The following is a 23,547-nucleotide window of genomic DNA, read 5'->3' as shown; positions in this document are numbered from 1 at the left end:
ACAAAGGAAATGTTTAAACAATGTGGAAGGATTCAGTAATTCTATCTCAAAAGGCTCGGCCTTAAGCCCTGAATCAACTGAGACTCATAAAATCAATTTTCATCAACCAGATAATGCCACAAGAAAATTCTGTGCTCTCTGCAAGAACTGCCTGGTGTTTTGCCATCACTGCCTTGTCCGTATCCAGAAGGGGTGCGTCTATATTGTCATGCTAATGACAGGCAGATCTCACCCCATGCCACTCTGCTCATTTTCCCCACTGTTGCATGTAGAGGCACGCTCAGCATCGCCCTTTGTTTCAGGAAACAAGGCAGGCTGGGGCCAGTGCACATTTACCATCCCATACACACACAGCGCACTGGCAAAGCCACGCTCATACAGACCCGATGCTGGCAGCTGCTTAGCACAGCTGGGTGTTCCTGCCAGAGATGTAAGGTCAGTGTCTATAATGAATACAGGTGGCTTTAAAAGGAGCAAAAGTTGTTCTGAAAACCATAAAGTGGGCATTTTTCTTCTAACTTCTAGTGTTCATGAAACATATATATATGTATGTGTACATACTAATACTGAGCCTATTATTACAACTGTGCGCTACTCAAAATATACAGTGTACACAGTTTAATCCACAGATTTTGCCATGAGCAGTATTAAATCTAAATAAACCTAAAGGGTAGTTATGCTAGACAAACCTAAAGGTAACATGAAGCGTGCAAAGATAAGGATATGTATATCATCCTCTGAAAAGATTTGCTAGACTTCAAGTGCTTTAGGTTTCTCGTAATTTGTATTAATCCTTTACTTTAGCTTGTCCCTGGCCAGACAACTCTTCACTCCAAAAGGCATTTCAGTATCTCTGAGTCAGAAAATTCCCATATCGAATATTCTTATGCTCCACAAGGAAGAAGTGGCTGGTGAGAGATGGAAGCTCAAAAGGTTGACACACACAAGAGAACTTTGCTACCTTTCTCATTTGCAGAAAACAGTAATGTTGGCATAGAAATAGCAGGACAGATCATGCAAAGCTAACCTAATTCTCATCTCCTAATTCTTATGTGCTGCTGATGAAATATGCAGGTGGTTGTTCAGGGTTACCATGTTGTTCCAGCAATTGCCAGTGCCAACCTGTTCTAAGCACAATAAGAGGCAGTCTGCTCTCTTTGACAGGAGCGTAAGCCAGCCCTGCTGTACCTGCAACGCATGGTCAGCATCCTTAGGCTTCAACCTGAGCAGGAGTGCAGAGGAAACAGGCAGAACGAATGCTTCTAAACACAATTCCCATATTCTAACCTCCCTCCCCCTGCCCCCAAGTACTTCGGCCTTCGTAACCCTGGTCCAATATCTAGGCGCACGTTCAAAAGCACCAAGTGACTTGGTGTTTCTCTCTTTTCTAATTTCCATTGTAAAGTCTAGCTCTGAGCTTTTGGAAACCCACTTCAGCCTGACACACCTCATAACCAGAATGTGATTTTTAATGCTAATTAACCCAATCCCAATCCATATCGGCTCCTTGTTTCCTGACAATCTGCTCTTTCATCACTGTCTTTTCCATGCTTGGTATTGCCTTCATTATCTTAATCATCAGACATCTGTGAGATGATTATCAGGCTGCTGCCCAGCTACAGTGATGATTAATATCCTGCTGTCCATCGCTTTACTCTCCTGGGGCATTCATACACAGTGTACACAGTACATGAAAGATGGTAAAAATAAATTGAATTAAATTTATTAGAAAAATGTGTTAACATCTAAAAAGGATTCTCACTGGAATCTGAGGATGATGTCAGAGCACACTAATCAAAAGAATTCACACAGATCAAGTCATTTTCAAAAAGAAACACCAGATTTTAACTATACATCCAAGAATAACCATTTTGATAAAGTACTTGTGTTTGGGTGAAAAAAGAAAAACCATCATTCTTCTTTAGCTTGCAAATCTGTACACCCTTTCCATGATTACGGGATAATCTATAATTGGGAGGCAACTGAAAAAGTATACACACATAACCTAATATATACCGTTCAGTCCTGGATCAAAGCACTGACTTCCAGCACAGGAAAAGTCATTTTCAAAGAGCAAAAGCTCAGGGCAAATTAGTCTTTGAAAAACTAAAGCTTTACTAAACAGCATAGCAATAATTGATATTATACGCTTAGCACTTAAAAACAGAATGCTAGCCAGCTGAAATATTTTCTGCTACATCCTTTTACCAGGGCAAACTGAGAGATTGTTTTCTTGAAGTTCTTATCTGCTTCTCTGGTGCTGGGATTTGGCTTCTTCAGCAAGGCTTCACTTTTCAAGAATCTGTTTGGCAGGGAAGACATTCTTCATACAATCTTGGCAAACAACAACATTTCAACAGAGAATAATCCGTAAATCCTGATTTAAGTAGCTGCTGTTGTGTCAGGACACCTTTCACTCCATGCCCTCCTGAAGTCATCGCACCGCTGACATCCAGGCTGTCTGCATTGTGCAAGATGCTCCAAGACTTTACGTAATTGCATCGGAAGCACAGGGCTGTATTTTACCTTTGGCTCCGCTCGCTTAAGTCTCATACATATGCCAGGGAACATGGGTAATAAGAAAAATGGCTAATAGCGAACACAGACAAGGAATACTTACCATTCACTGAAATCTGCAGAGATACGGAGAAGTTTGTTCAACCAGTGACTTACAGAGACGCAGGATTATAAATAATATACTCTTAGGCTGTTGCATTTGTCAACAAAAAGTCAACAAAAACTTTAAAAAGAAGTTTTTAATGAATAAAATCGAAAAAGCAGCTGCATTATAGGCAACATTATTAAAGCAACATCATCCTGAAGCAAGAAACAGCACAAATACATGCAGTTTTCACAGCCACTCCAACTAAGTACAGTGGACCACACAGGAATATACTGGAGGATCATTTTCTACACCTTCAAGCCAAAAGAATGCCAATAAACAAAGGAAAACTGAAAACTGAAGGAAAAACGTCTCCACATTATCAGCATTTAGAGTTTGTCTAAGCTAAATATACATCTGTATCAGCACCAGTGCCCATTATATGCTGAGATTCCTTTTTCCAAGTTCCTTCAAACACCAGACCCGCTTATTTTAGGTACTAACCTGGTTGTTCCTGCAGCAGATGGGCAAGCACCATGAGCATCTCCCTTCCAACTATAACCGGAGAGGTGTAAATACATCAACCTTTTTTTTTAGCAGTGCGGTCTGTAGATGGCGAATGCCTTTCAAGTGCTGCCAGAAAAAAAAAGAAAAAAAAAAGTTTTAAAAAGTCTCAATTAAAAAAAAAAAAAAAACTGTGAGAAAGTTCCACAGGGCTGTTCCACTTGGAGGGGACCGTCGGAGAGGAGTAAAAAATGTAAATGAATAAATGAGTAAGTTCCCCTCACAGTGCTAAAATTAACGGTTGAACTGCTGATTTTTTTCCCCCCCTTGTTCACCTTCGCGGCTGAAAAGAGCGAAAAAACAATAATAACAAAGCGCTGGACTCGTCTCCACACACCTCCCGCCCCTGCAGCCGGGCACACACGGGCGCTGGCGCCCGCAAACTGCTCCCCGGCGGCCGTTGGGCGGCCGTTGGGCGGCCGTTTTGGGCGGCCGTTGGGCCGGGAGCCGCCCTCCCGAGCGGTCGCAGCGCGCCCGCCCCGTGAGACGCGGCTCCCCTTCGGCCCCGGGTAGCGGCAGTGCGAGTGCCTGTCGCCTTGCAGCGGAGTCATGAAGCCCTTGAAAGTGAAAAATGTGGACGCTAAAATGAGGGTGGATTGGTGCGAAGGGAAAGGTCTGTGGGGAGGGGACACTTCGGAAGGGCTAAAGCGGTTGGAGAGGTGGAGGGCGTCCAAGGGGAGCTGGTGGGGGGCAGCGGTGGTGCCCAGCAAGGGGGGAGCGCTGAGGGGTCTCCCAGGCTTGGGCATTGCCGTCGTTGGACAAGTCTGCAGTGTGGATGGCGACTCATACTTGAACACAGTCACATCTGCCCCCTTTCCCCTGCGCCTGCTGCTTTCCGGTCCTTCAGGGAATGCAGATCTGGCTTTCCCTGCAACTGATAGAGCACATCGCTGGCTATCCCTAAATCATATCCTTCACTCCCACAGCAAATGGGGTTTTGCCCAGAGGTGACCCTGTGCATGAAGGAATAGTAGGTCCCTGCCTCTTCAAAGGGAACAAATACTTTCTTGGGTAGATACCCCTCACGATCGGGACCTCTCTAATCCCGGGGCTGCCTCTCCACCCAGATTCACCACCTGGTCTCTGGTCTCTGGTCTTGCTACAGTCCCTGCCCAGCCCAGACAGCCCCATGGGAGGAGCTATGCCCAGATGCACAGATAAGAGCACTGTCATCCAGCCGCCACCACTTGCCCAACCTGTGTGATCAGCTACAGCAAAGGACCATCCCACAGCCTCTAGGAAGGATTTGCCAGAGGCGTGAGTGCAGTCGCAGTGCGGCACTTGAACCACTTTGCCAGCACGTGCTTATTGTTGTAAGGTTAGGATTCACATACTGTACAAAGCTTAATGCACCACAGTTTCCTTGTGTCATTATTATCTTGATGAATTGCAATATCTTTGGTCTTTGAATGACGAAGGGAGAACAAGGAATTAGCTTCAACCTTGTGGCCATGTATAAGGTTCCTTAGCCTTCCTCAGGCTGCCCTTTTGACAGCATTTGTGCTAGTATTAGGAGAGGAGTTCATTTCTCCTTTTTGATGATGACACATCATTAAATTGGTTTAACAATGATCTTGGTTCAGCTCCTTCCAGTATTTAGACACCTAGCATCCCATCCCTCCTGATTCCCTGGCTGGTGCATGTAATTCCTTCCTTTTCTTCTCTGTCATTTCCTTTCACAGAATCACAAAATACTTAGGGTTGGCAGGGACCTGTGGAGATCAGCTGGGTCCAGCCCTGTGCTCAAGCAGGGTCCACTTAGCAGGTTGCTCAGGACGACGTTCAGTTGGGTTTTGGATGTTGCAAGGTATGACCACAGAAGTCTATGGATATGCTTTTTGAGTGTCAAAAACAAGAAGTCATTCTAGTTTAGAAGATACCATTCTTACAAAAGGAAGTGACCAAATAGTTTGACTCTTTGTGGGTTAAAACCAATCTTTCTTTGTCTAACTCCTGTGAGAAAACAAGCAAAAAAAGCTTACATCAGAGTATAAACTGAAGGTATGGATGCTCAATGCAGTTTGAATTGTAAATGACCTCTAATATTCTCTTGGCACATTTACCTGGAAATTGCTTTGTTCCTCCTCTCGCACTTCAGTTCTACTGTGTCTGACCAGATCTTTCTGCAAGAGGACTTCAACTTGTTCCACAAGCATTCATACTTGGAGCCTTGCCCAACTTTTAAGAAGTATTGTAGAGAAATGCTGTGCTGAGAATCTGCACTGTGCTGGGAATCTGCACTGTGCTGAGAATCTGCACCACCTGCGCCTTGCTGATAATGTACTGGGGAGTGTTAGTGAGTTGTCCTTGGCCGGCTGGGAATGGGGAGCTATGTGGGAAAGAGTAGTTAGCTGTCTCTGGTAAACAACTTTGCAGAGCTGGGAAAGAGCCTATGCGGCCGGGACATAGCAACCTCCCTAGCAACCAATCGTAGCTAACCTGGATATCCCTCAGATGCTTGTAGGTATAAATATATGTGCACTTCCGCTAATAAATGGAGCAAGATCTAAACTCATATTGGGATCGTGTCTTGTAATCCGGCTCGGCTCCCGTAAAGGCCTGTGCAGTTGTCCTGCGCCTGGTTCCAACAAAGTATAAAATGCAGATTTAAAGGTGATTGCTCCAGCTGTACTGAACTGGATGAGAAACTTTTTAGCAGAGCAAATGCCCCGATGAAGGCCCATAAAAACTACATACTGTCTCTTTTTGGTATTTTAACTCCCAGGCAGCATCTCACACCCTGAGAGGCCCTGCTGATTCACATAGAAATCAGAAATGTTATGCTTTAGAATGAAGTTTTGGGATCACCTCATACCTCAAATAATGTGTGTGACTACATTGCCTTTTCCAGCATCATTATGTCTATTAGCTGTGAAAGTTTGATCAAGGGCTTGTTTAAATAACTGTAAACACTGGGATCTTGACTGCAGCAATGTAAAAGCTTCGTACTCTAACTATCTTTAAGGACTAGCACTTTTCTTCCTTTTTTTAATTAAACATGCTTCCTTCAGAAGCTTCCTTGATGCAGAATACTAAAAGCAGCACCAAAGGGAGCACAAAGATTGAAGTACAAGCATCAGATCCTTTATTATTCTGATCCATAAAGCTATATACCTTTCCCACATAAAAACAGCTCTGCCCGTAATGACCAGTCACTTCCACTCTTGAGCCTCTCCCTCATAAAATGAAGAGAAAAGCAACCCGGACAGAGCCTTGTGCTCTGAAAGAAAATGGTGCCAAGGATTCCCCAGGACACTCTAGGGCTTCCCTACGGTGTTGACTTTTAGAAAGAGCACTGCTGAATAACCCGAGAGGGACCTCCCACAGAAATTAAAGACCTTGCATAACAGATATCCTCTCTGTCAGGGTGCTGCAGGGCTGGTGGCTCTCTGGGGACCAACAGCGACAGGGATTCCTGTTGGTGACAGGGCCAGGCTTTGCCACCAGGACCCTTCCCACCAGCTGTGAAGGAGCATCACAGCCGGGGACATTGGGCACCGCTGTAGGGATGGGGCTGAACCGAGCCCAGGGTCAGGCCTGCGGGTCAGGGTTGGGCTTGCTGAGCCCCATGGCCAAGCAAGGGCAGGGACACAATGGGGCTGGAGGCCAGCACCACTGCAGCACTGGGGGGCAGGGACTGGTGGCCCCAAACTGGGCTAAGATGAGGCCTGGGGCTGAGCAGCGTTGAGGAGGCCCTTCAGGCCCTGGCACTGTGTGCTGTTGGTTGTTGTGATGTCACCATGTAACAAAGCTTACTTCTGGGTGTGCTAAAATAATTGTATGCGTGCTGGGCTTGAGAAATGCTGTTTTGATCTGTGGTAAATCAGCTGTGTCTCCTGGTGCTGCACAGAAGGAAGATGGAGATGAGAAGTCATTTTCACTCCAAACATATGAATTTGTAAAAGACAAGCTACTCACCCATGCAAGGAAACATTTTACATACCCTGTCTTTAGCACATCTCCCCTTCCTGGCCTCCCAGCTTGATCTTGGAGCTTAGAAATGCTAGCGTGCCTTTGGTTTTCTCAATGCCAAATTAAAAACTATCATTAAAAGTATTATGTTGCTTAAAGGTTGTGATGGAAAAATACTCGTTACATGTGAATAAGAAGATCTAAAATCGTTCAAACCAACGTTTTTAATTTGTAAGCTTATAAATTATGGAGTCACTGTAAGCACCTCAAAACGCGAATACCTGGAAATAAAGAATTTGACAGGTAGTTGTGTAAGTAGCATAGCTTGTAGTAGTCAAAGTATTCTCTTCAGTCAGAAAAAAAATGTAGGCTTCCAGTCTCAGAAGATATTACACCTGTTTTAATTACAGATTTTGTGGAAGTTGTAATGATCATAATTGTTTCCTACTCTTGCTCCTGGGTTTGCATTTCAGAGAGGGCTGCTCTGAGGATAGCGGAGGGAGCTTTTAGGCACTGAGAGGGAAACGTGTGCATCTGCTCATGCAGCAAGGCAGTAAAATAGGCATTAATATTTCCCCAGTGATCTCTTCTGTCTTTATCTTCCCCCAAAGGGCTTTTTCCCCCCATTCCTTTTTTTTTTTAATCAAAGATTAAAATCAATTTTATTCATTGGTGGTCTTTTTTTTTTTTTTCTCCAGAGTTTGCCTGTCTCCATGGATCTGTTTTTTGCCAGTAACATTTTTCACTAGGTTTGTCTCCCAGAGCCATTATTTGTTCCAGCTGGGCTGCTCTTTTTGCAGCCTGTAGAATTGCCTGGAAATAGGTATTTCTTTGAAGGAATGACTAGGGTCCAAGTGAAGTATGACTGTATAGAGTTGGCTTTGCATGAAGACTGAGAGTTGCCCAACCTCTTGCACAAGGTGACTCCCACCTCATTTTTGACTCAGCTGACACAAAGTAATTTTGGCTTCTGTGAGCTAATTATCTCAGCACACATCTTCCATTTGCTCTCCTGGAAAATTCCTTTGTTGTTGAAGGAGTGGGGAAGTGTGATGTGATGAGATGAGAATGGGGAACCGTAGCACGAGATGAAATTGCTGACAAGTCCTGGCTGGTCAGCTGGCTAGTACAGGATTTGAGTTGTTCAAGAGAATATTTCTGCTGTTTTGCAGTATCCTTTTTCTTCAGCCTTTCCCCTGCTCTCCTTGCTAGCCTTTCCAACCATGGTTTCATTACCAACTCATTTTATGAGTTACGCTGCATGACAGCCACCGCCGTTGAATTTAAAGCTTGATGTCTTAGAGGACCTCCAGAAACCATCTTTGTGCATCAGTCAGTGGAAAGCAAGTCACTTGCTGTGTGAATATGCTTGACCTAAATGCTTGTATTGTAAACTATGCAAGGGGACCTGCCTAGAAAGGGTACAGGTAATAGCAAGCTGTTGAGAAAGATGATGCAGGCGACGGCTGAGCCTGCGCTGGGCTAGAAATGGAGCACGTCACTCATCCTCCTTGCCACCCTGGGCATCTTCCCCAGGATGGACAGACATTGTGCAGGGTCACAAACACAGACAGAAAGCCTGTCCTTTTTAGTAGGGAAAGCAGAAAGATAATTTTTTTCTTTGTTCTTTATCCCTTTCCTTGTGGGTTAGTGGTTTGTTAACAGCCACCTGACTCCAGGTTTTGCTTTGAAGGAGCCACGGTGCTGAGAGGGGAGTGGGATTCCTCCTGAGGCAGCGGGCCTGATGTCCAGCCTGGCAGCAAGGACCTGCATGTGAACAAAAATGCAAAACAGAAGCCTTATCCAAGTCAGCTTTCCGAGGTATTAATTCATTGCTGAGTCGAGGATTTCATTTTCTCGCTGTAGATCTGCTAATCAGTGCTGGGCTCCTGAGCTAGGCTCTATTTTCCTCTCCAGAGAGCCTGGATAGCTCAGTTGGAAGAGCATCAGACTTTTAATCTGAGGGTCCAGGGTTCAAGCCCCTGTTCAGGCAACAACCTTCATATTATACTCAAGGCACTCCTCTTTGCAGGGGAGATGGCACTTCTCACAGCTGTGGGAGCGCTCAGATCCACAAGTAAGCTCTTTGCATCAGACTCCTGCATCCCACAAAAGAGGAAATCTCTCTGTTTGCCCCCTCCTGATACTGCCTGACAGACAAGCATATTGCTTGTCACCATGTCCCAGCAGGGACTAAGGGCTCCTCAAAATTAGAGGGCAACTGCATCCCGGAGGCGGCAGAGACCCAGGCATGTTTGCAGGGTGTCTTTTTCTTAAGTTGTTCTGCTCAAATCAGCTCTGGGCATCTGTGTTTCTGAGGACAGTCTGTTTTGGAGCAATGCCACTCTCAGGGATCCAGCACCAGGCTCGCTGCTGGCCCAGTCCCTGCCAGGTAGCGCTGAAGTTGGTAGGAAAGGCAGAAAGATGTTGCCCCCATTTCAACACTGATCAAAAGCATCCATCAGATATTGTTCTAGCCACAGAGCAACTGGCTTTGTGCTCTCAGAAAACGCTTCCCAGGAGGTCAGTATGTCTCTGTGTGCACATTGCACTCACAAAGCCCTTACTGCACTCCTGACTCCTGCAAAGGGAGAGCAGCTACTGCACAATGTGCTACTAGAAATCAAAGAATCATAATTCAGATTGGGAGATCATCTAGGCCAACCCCTCGTGCAAAGCAGGTCTAATTACAGGAGGTTAACTGGAGCCATGTCCAGCTGAACCTTGACCATCTCCAAGGGCAGAGATCTGTTCTCCTCTACTCGTCAAAGCAAAGTCCACAGCTCTTCTGGCTTCAGCTCCCAGGATGTTATTCCCTCTTTCCCTGTCTGGGCCCACACAGTGTCCCTGGTGCTGGCAAGGACAGAGGGATGCAGATGAGTCACTCACCAAGGCCTGGCCTTAGTTAGAAAGGTGTCTGAAAAGTGTTGGCTACATGTGGAGAGAGCAGAAGCCCACTGCTCCCACCCCCAAAACCAGACCCCAGAGAAGGGCTAGGGAAGAAACAGGTCAGAAAATAGGTCAGCCAGCCCAGCTGTTCCCAGAGCATCATTGAGTAAAGCTGCTGCCTCTGCCACCCGGCTGCACATCCTCTCGTGTGAGCCTGGGGGAGGTTCTGGGAGCCCCCGAGCCTCTCCTTGCCAGCACAGCTCAGTGGATCCCTGTCCCTGGGCCACTTTCCTGGATTCCCTCTGCCAACAGCCAGGCAACAGTGCCATCTCCAGCAGTCTGCAGGGCTGCAGACCTGTGCAACCAGCGAATCCCGCAATTCAGACCTCCAGGAGACACAGCCAAGAAGGGAGACCCTCCCATGGTTCCTTGACTGTGCGGAGAAACCCTCCATTCCCTAGGGCTCTGTTTGCTTCACAGCCCCTCACCTCTGCCTGCCAGTCCCGCTCCCAAATGGCCTCCTCCTCCCTCCTCCTCCCTTGGCCTCCTCCTTGATGATCCAGGGACTGGGAGGTCTCAGAAATGTGCCAAATCTTTAAAGAGAAGACATCAGAAGTGCTTTGAGAAGGACAGAGGATGATTCCAGGTCATGGCTTCTCACAAGGCACCTATTTACTCCAGGTGTGGCCTGCAGAGTGTCCCCACAGGGCAGCGGGAGAGGCAGCAGGGCCGAGCTCTCGCTGCATGCAGCAGATCCACAGCTAGGCTGCTCTTGACCACCCAGGTCCTTAACAAAGACCAGAGAACACTCACTGTTTCCTCCACCCCACACAGAAAGGAGGCCAAGGAAATGCAGACTGAGACATGCAAATGTCTGGAAAGCAGCCCGGATGCCTGTTTTGGAAATTCCTCATCCATGAAGGTATCCAAAAGGCACCTCCTCACAGCCTGTCCCGTGCCTCACCTGTGCCTCAGTGTCTCTCCACACTGTGCACTTCTCACAGGCCGTGGCCAGCGCTGTGAGCCCCGCAAATGCCCTGCTAGTACAGGCCTCCCTACCCACGACATCCATAGGCACAACAGACTGTCAGTTCAGATGTGAGTGTTCCTGCCTTCAGAGACACTTCTGGAATTTCTAGGACCCAAGTGTGCTGCTTAGGTAATATTTTAGGGCTAGCTTCCAGCAGCTCCAGCTGCTTTTAAAGTCCAGAACATTGATCCTGAATCAAGTGGAGCAGAAACAAGATTCCCATCCAGACCTGCTCAGTGTCTGTGGCCTGGTAACTGGTTTCCTCATCAGTCCTTCTGCTTCTTCCCAGGCTGCCTTCTTAGATCCACTACTTTATTCTCTTTTTCCCCTAAGCCAACATCTTCGGTTCTTCTCCAGCACTATTTTTTCATTTTCTAGCTTTTTCCTTCCTCCTTTCTAAGGAGTAACTTAAGCTTGCTGCCATTTTCCCTAGCCTCTACCATGCTAACCATTCCTTCCATGCCTCCCAATTCCTTGCCTGTAGCAGCCATACCTCTTCTATCACTTCCTTTCCTGCAGCTCATTTTTCTTCATCCCCTTCAAGTACCCTTTAGTGCATGCAGTGTAGCTGACTGTATTGCTTTGCTTGGCTCTGACAGAATCTGTCTCAGGTGTCCACTTAAAAATGACAAATGAGCTGGACTGCTGACAGCTCCAAGAAAAGTTTATTGCTTTTTCTACCATTGAACAAAAATATTTGGAGTCAAAAGAAAAATATTGGCAGATTCATGCGGAATAGCAGTTGCTGTAGTCAATAGCAAATCTCTAGAAACTAAAATATCATTGACATGAATAAAGTGTTCATTACAGACACGTTTCTGCAGTGTGTTTATCATATCCCATCTACACAGGATACACAGTGCTCCATCTCCTTTTACAGTCCCAGAGGCAATGTGAGCAGTGGAGCTGGAGGACTGTGCAGCCCGTGTAGTGCTCAAGCAGTTCTTGGTGCAGCAAAGTAAGGATGTGTAGGTAGTTCTGCCATGACTCTGCTTTCTTGCACGGTACTTTGCCAGCTCATGGGGAAACAGGGTGTCCCCAGTTTCTGTGCATGCTTTGCAAGGTCCAGGAGGCAAAGGGTTTCTCCCATTCCTCAGAGCTTTTCACTGCCTTTTGCACCATTTCTGTTGATGTCAGCACAAGGAGTGAGATGCCCTTCAGTTTATCATTTATATTAATCTTCCTGGAGACTTTTTTTCCCAGGACTTTCCATCAAAGCTGACAGAGACACTTCATTCACTAGGCTTCTGCTCCCAAAAGACCTCACTCCCCACCTCAGGATCCCCTGTGAGAAGTGGCAATGTAGGTAGAGCTGTCCTAAGAATTTAAGACCCTTCTGGGGGCAGTGAGGTCAGAACATTGGCTCCACCATAGAAAATTAAATGCAGTTTCTGAGCTGTTTTTGCATCCAGTATTTTACTGCAAATCAAAAAGCATTTGTTTGATCTTTTCATGTGAACACAGCATATATCATATCAGCAAGCCTCATTATTTGGCTAGGTTAAGAAGATAGCTCCCTGGCTTTTCAGACAGGGTGGGTCATGAGCCAGATCTGCAATGTGCTTTCTAAAGAATGTCACACGTGGTCCTCCTCAGGCTTCATGGCTACTTTTTTGTTGTTTTTAACACGCATTTGTGAAGCTTATATTTAATCAGCTTTAAAAGTATCGGTTGCCCACAGTTTGCTATCATCATGAACAAGAAAACACTTAAAGTAAGCTCACGGCTAAGGAATGCAAAATTCATTTTATCTCTCTCTGTTTTAAATAATGGCTTGATAGGCATTGCATTTTCTGTTTCAGAGTGTTATTGGCAGCTCCTTCAAAATGCACCAGACTCTTTGGTTTAAGTGCTCATTGCCTTTACTGCATCCCGAAAGCTGTTGCTGTGTCTCAGATTGATTTTCTTTGAATCGTCTCCCTTGTATACACAACACCATGATAACCTGGTTCTCAGGTCCACCTCTTCTTGAGGGGATTGTAAGCGGATAAGAATTTAAGATGAACCAAACTGATGTTTCTAATCTATTTATTTCCCTTCCTGAGACCTAAAGCCTTATACCTTGCATCTCTTGTCCAAAGAATCAAGAGCTGCTTTAATCACTTTAAAACCCTCAGGGACAGCCTTGATCACATGCTTATGAGCCAGGACAAGTTCTAGGCACAGGCAGAATAAACACATAATTAGGGCAGCAGATTGCTGGGGCAGCAGAAAAACGCAGCCTTTTGTCTGTTTTGCTTATGCCCTAGTATCAGCCTGACAAAATAGCTGCTGATGTAGGAGAGGGTGTGGGACAGGCACGCTGCTGGAAGGAGAGGAGCTCTGGAGCTCTCCAGGAATTACAGTCACAGTTCCCATCCTTCTCGCTCCGTGCCCTCAGCAACAAGCCGAGCGCGCAGAGCTCTCCTCCCTCTGCCTTCTCTCCTCACTGCAGCTTGGCAAAGCTCAGCTTTGCTTGTCCTGACACGGTTTTGTAATTCAGACCTAGAGAACAAGCTGGTTCATTCCAGAGATGATTAGGTACTTGAACACAATGAAAATACAGCACTTTCATCCTGCATCCTGCAGCGTTTACCCTCATGAAGCTTAAGGAATAGATTTACCTAACTACTCTACACAGAAAACTCAATCATTTTTTTCAGCCATGCCTGCAAATATGTTACACCCTGACATATATATTGCATTGTAATACAACTGGCCACAGAAATGAGATTAAAAAAAAAACATAGTCTTGCAAGAATTGCACTGTTATACTCAAAGATATTCACCATTCCCTCTTCTCCAGTAAATGGAGTTAAATTCCTGGAACTACTCATTGGGATTTAATCAATACAAATTGCTTTTGTAAAAAAATGCTCACCATGGAATATGTCTGTGAGGCTGACCACTCTAAAGGAATCATGTTTCCCATTTCTTCGTTCAGAAATAATCACAGACAAAATATTATCTCATCTCAGGAGAACAGATTTGTTTCAATGTTTTCAAATAAGTATAAAGAAGTCCTTGTAGCAGCACTTGTGTCATTTTATGTGCTCCTCAAGGAGTGGATCAAACTGACTGAGTAACTCCCAAAAAAAATCCCAGATTAAGGCCTCTGCATAATAATTCCATGATCAGATTATCTCCATGAGTGCAAGATCTCTGGATGAAGAAAGTTATATTATAATTCTCTTCAAGCCCACCTGCCAGTATTTTATTCACTGTTGCACTGCTTCACTAACTGAATCAATTTAACAAGATCTTTTTTTGTTGCCTTCTATACTACTAATATTAAACGACAACTGTTTGGGATCAGGCTCAGAAATGCAATTACAATCATTAAAGTCAGTTGTACAGAACAAGAAGGCTGTGGGAGAAAACAACCAGCACACAAAAGGGTAGAATGATCCCTGACAGGGTGATTATAACAACCATTGCTAATTTGCAAACTCACCATCATGTAGTTCCTGCTTGTAAGCAGCCTGCAGTAAATTGCTTGGTTTTTGTTGTTGTTGTTGTTGTTTGCTTTTGTTTTTGTTTTTTCAGCAACTGAATAAACAGAGAGAGATTTACTGAAATCACAGTTTTGATTCTGACAGTTTGAAAAGTCTTTTTTTATCCATCAGGGAGAGTTTCTTGATTGGAGTATAAGGCTGGAGAGTGTGAGATGCATATTGATTGGGATGCTCTGACAATATGCACTGTCTTATTTTCTTCACTCCCCTTTGAAGTCACAAGTGTTTTATCTTTTCTCCAACTAATAGCAGTGCTGGTAATAGTATGCCTGGTTTGACAAATGTATTTGGTTTTGGTGTATCTGTGTTCTTTTGCTTTTCTTCACTGTTTGTATCTTCTTGCTCCATGTTCTTGTATCTTCTTGTATCTCCAGCTCCATGTTTATGCTGCACCATATGCTAGGCCTGGACACACAGTAGATGGACTGGCAACAAGCTACTACCTTTTTACAACCAGATGTGCATATACTCTTTTAAAAGCAAATAATGACAAGGGGCAGCCCCTCATGTGCAGCATATCAGTTGCACCATTAATGTGATTATATCACAGATAGGTTGCATTTAATCTTATGACAGCTGTTACGATAATCCTATCTGAGTCAACATGGGTGTGTTTTTGTATTTGTGTAATTGCATATTTATTTTGTAATACATCCATATACCCCAACTTCGTGTCTGTCTTCGTTTGGTCCCCTGAACATTTATGATCATAAGGGCACATCACACACACCGTTTGGGTATTAGCTGGTGTGTTTGTGAACCCTCTCAAGACCAGGCCCCTGATGTCAGGCAGGTTTGGGCCATAAGTCAGCCGTGGGTATAAGTATGAGCACCAAAGACAATATAAAACACAAGTGGCAGAGAGGCTGCCTGCAGTTCGAGGCTATTATGTGAGCTGTAAGCAATAGGCCCTGCCAGCCATAGGACCAGTTGTACATGTGCATCAAAGGCTGCCGATGGATGGACCAGTCCTGCCCAGGAGCTGTCTCTCCCACACGCAGCACTGCAGGTGTTTGCTTGATCATCAGCAGCAGGAGCACAGGCTTTGAAGGGGTCTAATGTAATGTGAATACATTGATAACCAGTGTCTGTGGATATCTACACATCAGCATGGCGAGAAAAAAAAAAGACGAAAAAAATAACCACTTTTTGTTGTATTCTGTCAAAGCATGAAGAGACCAGACTCCTTGCAAACATGGAGGTTTGCCGTGGTCTAAGGACATGGGCAGGACAAGTCTGTAGATGGAGGCAGTATCTTGTATTAGACCTATTAAAATACGATGGAGAAATTAGACAAGCCTTTGGAACCACCAGATCTTCTTTAGGACTGAAATATCAGCAGCAGGCTTCAAAGCCAAATACAAGTTGAGAAGCATTGCTTGGGTTTTAATTAGGTGGGTACCATGTGATTGTTTCTGAAGGCATTTCTAGTCCATTCTTTGGAATAAGGCAGACAGCAGGAGGAGGGAGACAGTGTAGTGCAGAGTGTTCATTATGATCCCCGTAAGAAAAGTGTTCAGTCTCCGTGAGGTATGGATTAAAATGCTACTTACTGAAGCTAATGGAAAAGAGGGAAAAGAGGATAGTATAGATGATCACACATCCCTTCGGATGCTGGGAACTGTGAGCAGTGTGGCACTAGACATTGACTGAGGCATGGCATGTGGTGCAGATCCTGTCCATGGAGAGCTTCACCAGCCTTTTGGTTTTTAGGGCTTTTACAGGATTTTCTAAGAAGAAATCAATTCTATTCATGATTCCTACTGTCAAACACAGGATGATTATATGAGAACATGTCAAGAAAGCACAAGAAAAGGTGGAAGGAAAATACACTGTGCCATGAACCCAACATTCCTACTTAGTATCTATTTTTGAAAAATTTTGGTAGACTGTTCAATACCTGGTGACTAACAGCTAAAGCACCTGAGTTCTGGGTTCATTCGAATGGATCCATGATTATCAGTGGGCCTTTGGCCGCACAGGCTAATGAACAGGGATGCAATGCACTCCATCCCCAACAAGCTGCTCCCAGACAGCAGACATGGCACTTTCCCCAAGGTCATTTCCAGTCATCATCTGTCCTTGAGCTCTCTGAGTTGTCTCTGAGGTAGAAGAGGCATGTCGTCCAGATCAGCGGGGCCAGGGGACAGGACAGAACTGTGACAAAAGACATTATTCATCATAAACCTGACACAGGGATCCATGAAGCAGCACCTGCTCACAGTTCAACTGACTTTGATTCAGATCCATGAGCACAAATTTGGCTTCCCTGAGGCCACTTCAGGATTTGTTTGCATCAGAGCAAAAGATTATCATTCATATAAAAATAAACCACTTATGTACGGTTTCCAATCTACTTTATTTGCCAAGAACAGATTAACTTCTTATTGTACTCTACTGCATATATACAGGTTTCTGTATTACGCATTATATACGAAATATTAATATTCAGAGTCTGCCAGAGAGGCACTTTCATTCTGACCTCTATTTGTGAGCAAAGAAAATGAACTGCATCTCAGGAGTCTTCTGATGCATAGTTTGATACTGCGTTTTTCACTTTGCCTCTCTTTCTTCACCACAGTAATTTGGCCCTACGCCCCCAATATTAATAAAAAAAAAAAAAACATAATAGACATATTGGATCAGGCAGGAGGTTGATATAACTTGATACCTGGTCTCTAAGTATTTATAGGAGCAGACGTTTAGGAAAAGGCTATCAGGACTGGGCTACCACACAGTGGTAATTCCTCTCCAATACCCTTTCAGTTGCTGCCATCTCAGGCCTTAGAGATTTCTTGAAACAGATGTCATATCTGCTTTAAAAGCTCCTGATCTTTCTGCCCCTGAATGTATTTGATCCCTAGCTGAGCATGTGGGCAAATCCACAAGGCATCCTTCTGTTTCTTAAAGTTCATCAGCAGCTTGAATGCTAAAAGCAGCCTGATTTAATTAGCTTGGCTCTCTCAGTAAGTCCCAGACTTGTACAGAGAAACCTTGTCCAAAAATACATGCCTTTTTTTCTTCCCTGAGATACTGCTTAATTTTATTAAAACCTGAACTACAGTTCTCCAGTATTTTAACTGTAGCTTGTTTAGAGAATATTTATGCTTTCCTACTTCTTAGAATTAGCTTATCCACTTTAGTAGAATGGGGAAAAAAGAAAACATAAAAAGCTCTAGCATTGCTGCTTTGAATTCCTAAGTCTGTGTAAATCCAAAGAGGCCTGGAAAAGCCTAGGCAGTAGTAATAGTAATGATAATAATAATTTACATGCACCCAGCCTTTCATCCTAGAGGATGACTCAGAGCAACCTTCAGCGCCCATGAAATGCAGCCATCTCAGAGATGAAGGGCAGTATCTCTGTACAGGAGAGAAGGCTGAGGAAAAGCAAGATAAAACTCTGTTCTTGCCGAAAGAGATCCTTTCTCTTGATGCATCTTGAACAAAAAACTCAGCATGTGTAGAGGTTCTTTGCTGTGGGTGAAATGCATTTCCACTGAGTGCAAACAGCAAAGAAAGAGCGTAATGAAGGAGTGATGTGACACAGAGGCTTTGTGCTGCACCCTGCACAAGCTGAATTACCTCAGTACTAAACTATCTGCTGATCAGTTTAGTTATGTGCATCACTTCTACAGAGAGGCCTTGGCAGAGCTTTCTGACCCAGACTTGGATGTGAAACCTCAGGTGTTTTGAGGAGTCTGGCTCTCAACACTCGACTTTGAGCTGATCTGTGACCCGTGGGCCACCTCCAGCAGGTCCCACTGGCCACTGCTGCAAATTTCCACCAGACCATTAATGTGCACCGGATTGCAGACTTTTGGAAAATCAGACATAAGAATTAGAGGCAGTAAGGACTAGAATTTAGCAATCAACAAGGGTTAAAGACCAGTGCATAAACTTTTCCGTGAGTCAGGCTGAGGACAAACTCCTATTTGAGACAGACATGGAGGCACTGTTGAGAAATGAGGCCAGTGGTAGTTCTTTATAGCTGACACAATACATATGTTTATTGAAGAAATAATTTAAATGGGAATAGAAGAAACACTGCATGCCCAGGGCAAAGAAAAGTGTGTTTGTGCTCAGCACATCAGAGAGACCACTGAAGAACAGCTCTGTGTGAAAATACAACCTCAATGTTGCTGCCAAGGGCATGGAAACAAGGTAATATGAGGAACAGCGTTCATTAGGCACCTAATATTTCAAAGAGAAAAATGACAGGGGATATATGTCAAGCCTATTGCAGACAGTTATTTCGTCCCTTTTTCCTCCACCTCCCGGGGTCCTCGATTCCCACCTTCAGGAAGGCTCTGCAAGCCACACGGCCTTAGCGGAACAGGGTGTTTCTCTACAATAGCAAGGAAGGAACTTGTGTCCCAGAGACAAATGGGATTTAAGACTCACTTCTCAGCATTTTCTTCTCTCCTTGCTGCAGCAGGCATTTCTTAGGAGCTCATCATAAATCCTCTCAGGCAACACTTCTCCATCTCCATGCACAATTTTGAAGGCCATGGGGACTGCCTGATGGCTGCACATTTCGCCAGGAGGCAGGATGGGTGAAAGACACCTAAATGCCTTTCTGGGATAGGACTTCTAACCTTGACCACAGGCCGAGTAGGGACAGCTGAGTGACACCACAGTACACCCGCTCTGGCTTCAGGTGGCAAGGAAATAGCTATGGCAAAACCTCATTTCCTTCCCAGAGCTTGTGGTCTACGTTCTTAGGTTAGACCGGCAAAGGCAAGCTAACATGGTGGGAGCAAAGAGGAAAGAATATCTATTTTTAGATAAATTAACAGGATTTTCTCTCTGAACAAATACTTGCCTTGAAAGCAGTTATTTAGAGGCTTTTGGCACAAGCATTAGTTCTTATATCTAGTTCTTCAGTAGAAGATAACTTGCAGCCTGGACACAGCTGTGTCTCTGTGATCACAGTTCCCACCTGGAGACCAGTTATTTCACAGACTTTAGAAAGCAGCAGAAGAAACTTAAAGCTGTAATTTCAGCTCTTACCATGCTGCAAAATACAGCCAAGCTATCCACAACAGTGCCCACATTGTGGTTTACCTGACCGAGGATTGAAATTGTGGGAGAAAGGTGGTTAACACTTGACGCAAGAGCTGGGAAAAGCAAAAGGGAGCATGAAGGGCCAACCTCAGAGAACACGACAGTTTTGCTTCTTTGCAAATAAGTCTCCTTACTGGTGTTGGAATGTTATTTAGACCAAGGTACTGGGGCCAATTTGAATGACACATTTCTTTGATGTACACCCAACATGAAGGATTTGCTACATGTCTTACCATGGGTGTTTTCTAATTGCCACGGTGAAATAAGCTCTCAGATGCACAAATTCTGTGAAATAATAAGGAAACCCTTGTTCACTTTGGGGACAGAATTTGAGGAAGGGTATGACGCGTCCCTCTTAGTGTGTATGTCTGTTTGCCATTTGCTTTCTCCAACGTGCCTCACTCCTGAGGTTTAACTTGCATTGTCACTGTAGCCAACAAGACAAACCAAGGGAGCGTTGCCCCTGGCATAGACCTGCAGGCACCAACCGGACCAAGAACTGTCCAGAAAAAGGAAGAGGGCCCTACTTTGCACAGGTGAATTGTTACAATGGAGGAACCAATGCTATTTCAAGACCCTTTTGTTTTCTAAATTTGCAGGAAAAGCAGGGCAGAGGAAGACCCAGAGCAGAGGACAAAGGGAAAAAGTTAGCAATCGCAACTAGAAGAGAGAAAGTAGGAATACAAAGAATTAATCTTGCAACAAGAGGGCTGAACAGAAAATGACAACCTTTCGCAGTCACAAAGATCCTCATAGCCCTTCCTGAAAATAAATTCTGCAATGGTTCATAGGCAAAATTCCCAATTAATATTAACCTATGGAGCTCTTAGCCAGGTTAGGCCAGCACAGGATCTGCCCCCACACGATACATGGGTTGATTTTGTGGAAACCTGCCCCACTGCAGCTGAAAGGATTTCCGTTGCATCAGTTCAGTATTTCATCTAGACCCATGTTCCTTGTGTCCGGGAGAGCTCCCTGCTATCTGCCAAACTGTAAGAGCAAAATAGCAATATTCAGTTCCAGCAAGGAACAAGGGTTCTCTAGCTCTGGCAGAGGCCTCTTTGCCTGTTTTTATTTTTCTAATGTCTCATCTATACTGCACTGGATTTGCATACTCATAGTGGTGCTGTGGCCTTCTCTTAGCGCCAGACCATATTTAGATAAAAAGCATCCCAAGAACATTTTCCCACAAGCTCTTCGGAGCCTCTACTAACCTCATGCCCATAATACATTAAAATATAAAAGAAACCTACCCCTTCCAAGAAGAAAAAGGGTATTTAAATCTAAGCAAGTGTTATGAGGGAGTGGGAGGCAATGTTGCATTAGTACTAAGACAACTACTTAAGGTTTGGCAGCTTTTGATTAATATCAGGCTTAGTCCACAGCCCAGGGGAGATATTTTCCAATTGATTTTCTTGGGGCCTGGCTAAGACCTAACACTACACTTGCTGTGGATTATTCCTTTTACTCTAGGCTCTCAAAAGTAATAAACAAACAGGAATGAACTCGAAAGGGATGAAGAAAAGCCCCAGTTTTGCAATTCTTTTGCACAGTAAAAAAAGTCAATGGGATTTTCAGGTAATAGGTGAAGGTCTAATGTCTTTTAATTTGATATCTTTTTTACAATCTAGAGAAGAGTCTCATGCTGGATTATTTTAATAATTTTGAATAATGAAATTGTTCCATTGAGAAATATTAAAAATGTAGAAGAGCTACAATTTCTCCGATTATATTTCCTAATGTTAAAGTACTGAGAAGATCCAAATATTTTACAGAAAAAAATATATTTTTCTATATTGCTGCTGTTCTCTGAAATTTCCTTCTTCTGACAACAGTTCGATGATAACAGAATTGAGCAATATGCTCCCCAGAAGAAGAAAACAAAGAATCAATGTCTAAACAATTTCAGGATCATCTCCGAATCTGATGTCCATCTGATTAGTTTATATCATAATGGTTCCTAAGCCCTATTTTAAGCACCTTAGAGAAGAACATTTTGTAACCCAGTTAAAATGCTTCCTCATCAGACAGAAATCAATATCAAATGAGGCAGAAACAACCTCTCTCAAATTTTGTTATGCTCACCACAGGAGTGCTTAAAATATTAATCCCGGGGAATGTTCTGCAGAGTTGAACAGGTTTTAAGTGATCCAGCACAGAAAATGGAGCTTCTAGCAATTCATCCAGAGAAGGGAAAATTACTTTTTCCAAGGACTGGGGAAGAACTGTTTGGTCTTATGTTTAAAACTTCAATTTTTATTACTATATTCTGCACAGAGCTCCATCCTCTGTCATTCACCCAGACTGTCGATGCCTATTTGGGCCTATTTGACTCAAGTCAAGACAAGATGGCTCTGAACACTTGTGTGCATGTGGGTGTTGGTTTGTTGGCTCTTGAGAGCGTATTCCCTGCGTGTCATTAGTATGCAGCTCATCATGGAAATGTATTCCCTGTATGTCACTAGTATGTAGCTTAGCATGGAAAGGCTGAGGGGGCTCTTTGCTCCGTTGCCTCAACTTCTCCGTATCCCCTCTGACCTTCAGACAATCTCTGTTCTTCAGAATATCAAAAGTAGCACATACACATATAAGTGAATTGTATGAATTGTATAGGTTTGCATCAGGTCTCATGAATGTTATGTAGGCTTAAAAGAACAGTCTGTGCCCAGCAGACAATCCAGTTATAATGATAAAAATACACACTACAAGTTAACCAAGATACTGCAGCACATACGGTGCAAGTTATTCGATTATTGCTCAGACCCATGAAGTTTGAGGTTGAAATAGTTACCTACTGACTTTCTGTGATTCAGTCTTCTCTCTGGTATTAAGGCTCACTCTTCCCAGGTTGTTCTGGTTCCTAAGGTCAGTGGTGCCAGACCCCCTTCAGAAGAGGGAAGGTTTAAAGTAAAGGTTTAAAGCTTGTATATACTCTCATGTCTCTGGCCTTCATTCTTAGCACTCCTCTTGTCTGGCTGTAGCTGGGTATACAGTGGCCTCCCATAAGCAAAAGAGAGTACCTGAACCTAGAAAACTTTTAGTGCAGTTGCACTCCTATCTTCCAGGATCTTGTCCTCAATATTGCAAAACACAATGTGTTCAACTCTTCAGAAAATGTTTCATTCTCCTTTTTTAATGCACCTGAGGACTAGTGGTAGTTGTCCAGGTGGACAACCTCAGGTGTGTATCAGATATTTTCCAGTCCTAGAAGAAGCCAGAAAAGGAAAAAAAAGAATAAAGGCATAAAAAAGTTCACAGTAAAGGAGGACAGGGAGGCACTATCTGCTTTGTTGACCTCATGGTCTAAACATTAAACATCTATTAATGTTTTCAATACATGTAAAACGTTATTAATCTAGCATGGTGTTTCCACAGCAAAGTGTTCACAAGGGAACATCTCTTCCCCAAGCTCTCTAAAGCAGAGTGGATCAGGGCACTACACTGCAAACAGTGCCGAGATAAAAGCAGGACTCTCCTGATCAGCCAAGAGCCCTTGTCTGTGGCAATAGAAAAGAGGAGTGCTGAAGGAAGTATCATAAAAGACTAGGATTTGAGGCCTTCAAGATGATCCTGGTTTAGTACTGATTGTTTTAAATGATCCATAGGGTCATTACATTCATTGGTACAATGGGAAATTAAAAGGATGGCAAGGTCACTTGTCTGAGAGACGAAAGATACACAGATTCACCAATCTGGTCTATCAGGACAGGCTCGGAGAAATTTTTTATTGCTTAAATTAGAAAAAGACAAACTCTGGGCTTTACCTTCAATTACAAGGGTGATTAAACTCAGGTAATTAAGCTGGATACTAATTGTTCTGCTTGTTAAAAAGTGCCCTCTGAGATCTGCACCTCATCATAGTCTTCCGAGTGGTGAGTACTTATAAAACACGTCTCTTTTTTGCTGTTGGTGGTCTCAGAGAGCTCACAGGGGCTCCAACACGCATCTGGTGGCTCAGATCTTCAAGGCACTTCTGTGAGGAGCCACATGGC

The 23,547-nt window shown here is 44.0% G+C and overlaps 1 non-coding gene across 1 annotated transcript; it reads left to right on the top strand.

Moving 5' to 3' along the window:
• The first annotated feature begins 8,998 nt into the window (after window positions 1-8,998).
• Window positions 8,999-9,071, top strand: TRNAK-UUU (transfer RNA lysine (anticodon UUU)). The gene has a single exon. It is a non-coding gene; the product is annotated as a tRNA-Lys (tRNA).
• Window positions 9,072-23,547: the final 14,476 nt, after the last annotated feature.

Source organism: Tinamus guttatus, unplaced genomic scaffold (genome assembly GCF_059628265.1).
Source record: "Tinamus guttatus ecotype Peru unplaced genomic scaffold, ASM5962826v1 Tinamus_guttatus_pri_ptg000115l, whole genome shotgun sequence".
NCBI classification, from domain to species: Eukaryota; Metazoa; Chordata; class Aves; order Tinamiformes; family Tinamidae; genus Tinamus; species Tinamus guttatus.
Note: the sequence above shows the minus strand (reverse complement) of the source record. Positions and strands in the feature narration are given on the sequence as shown.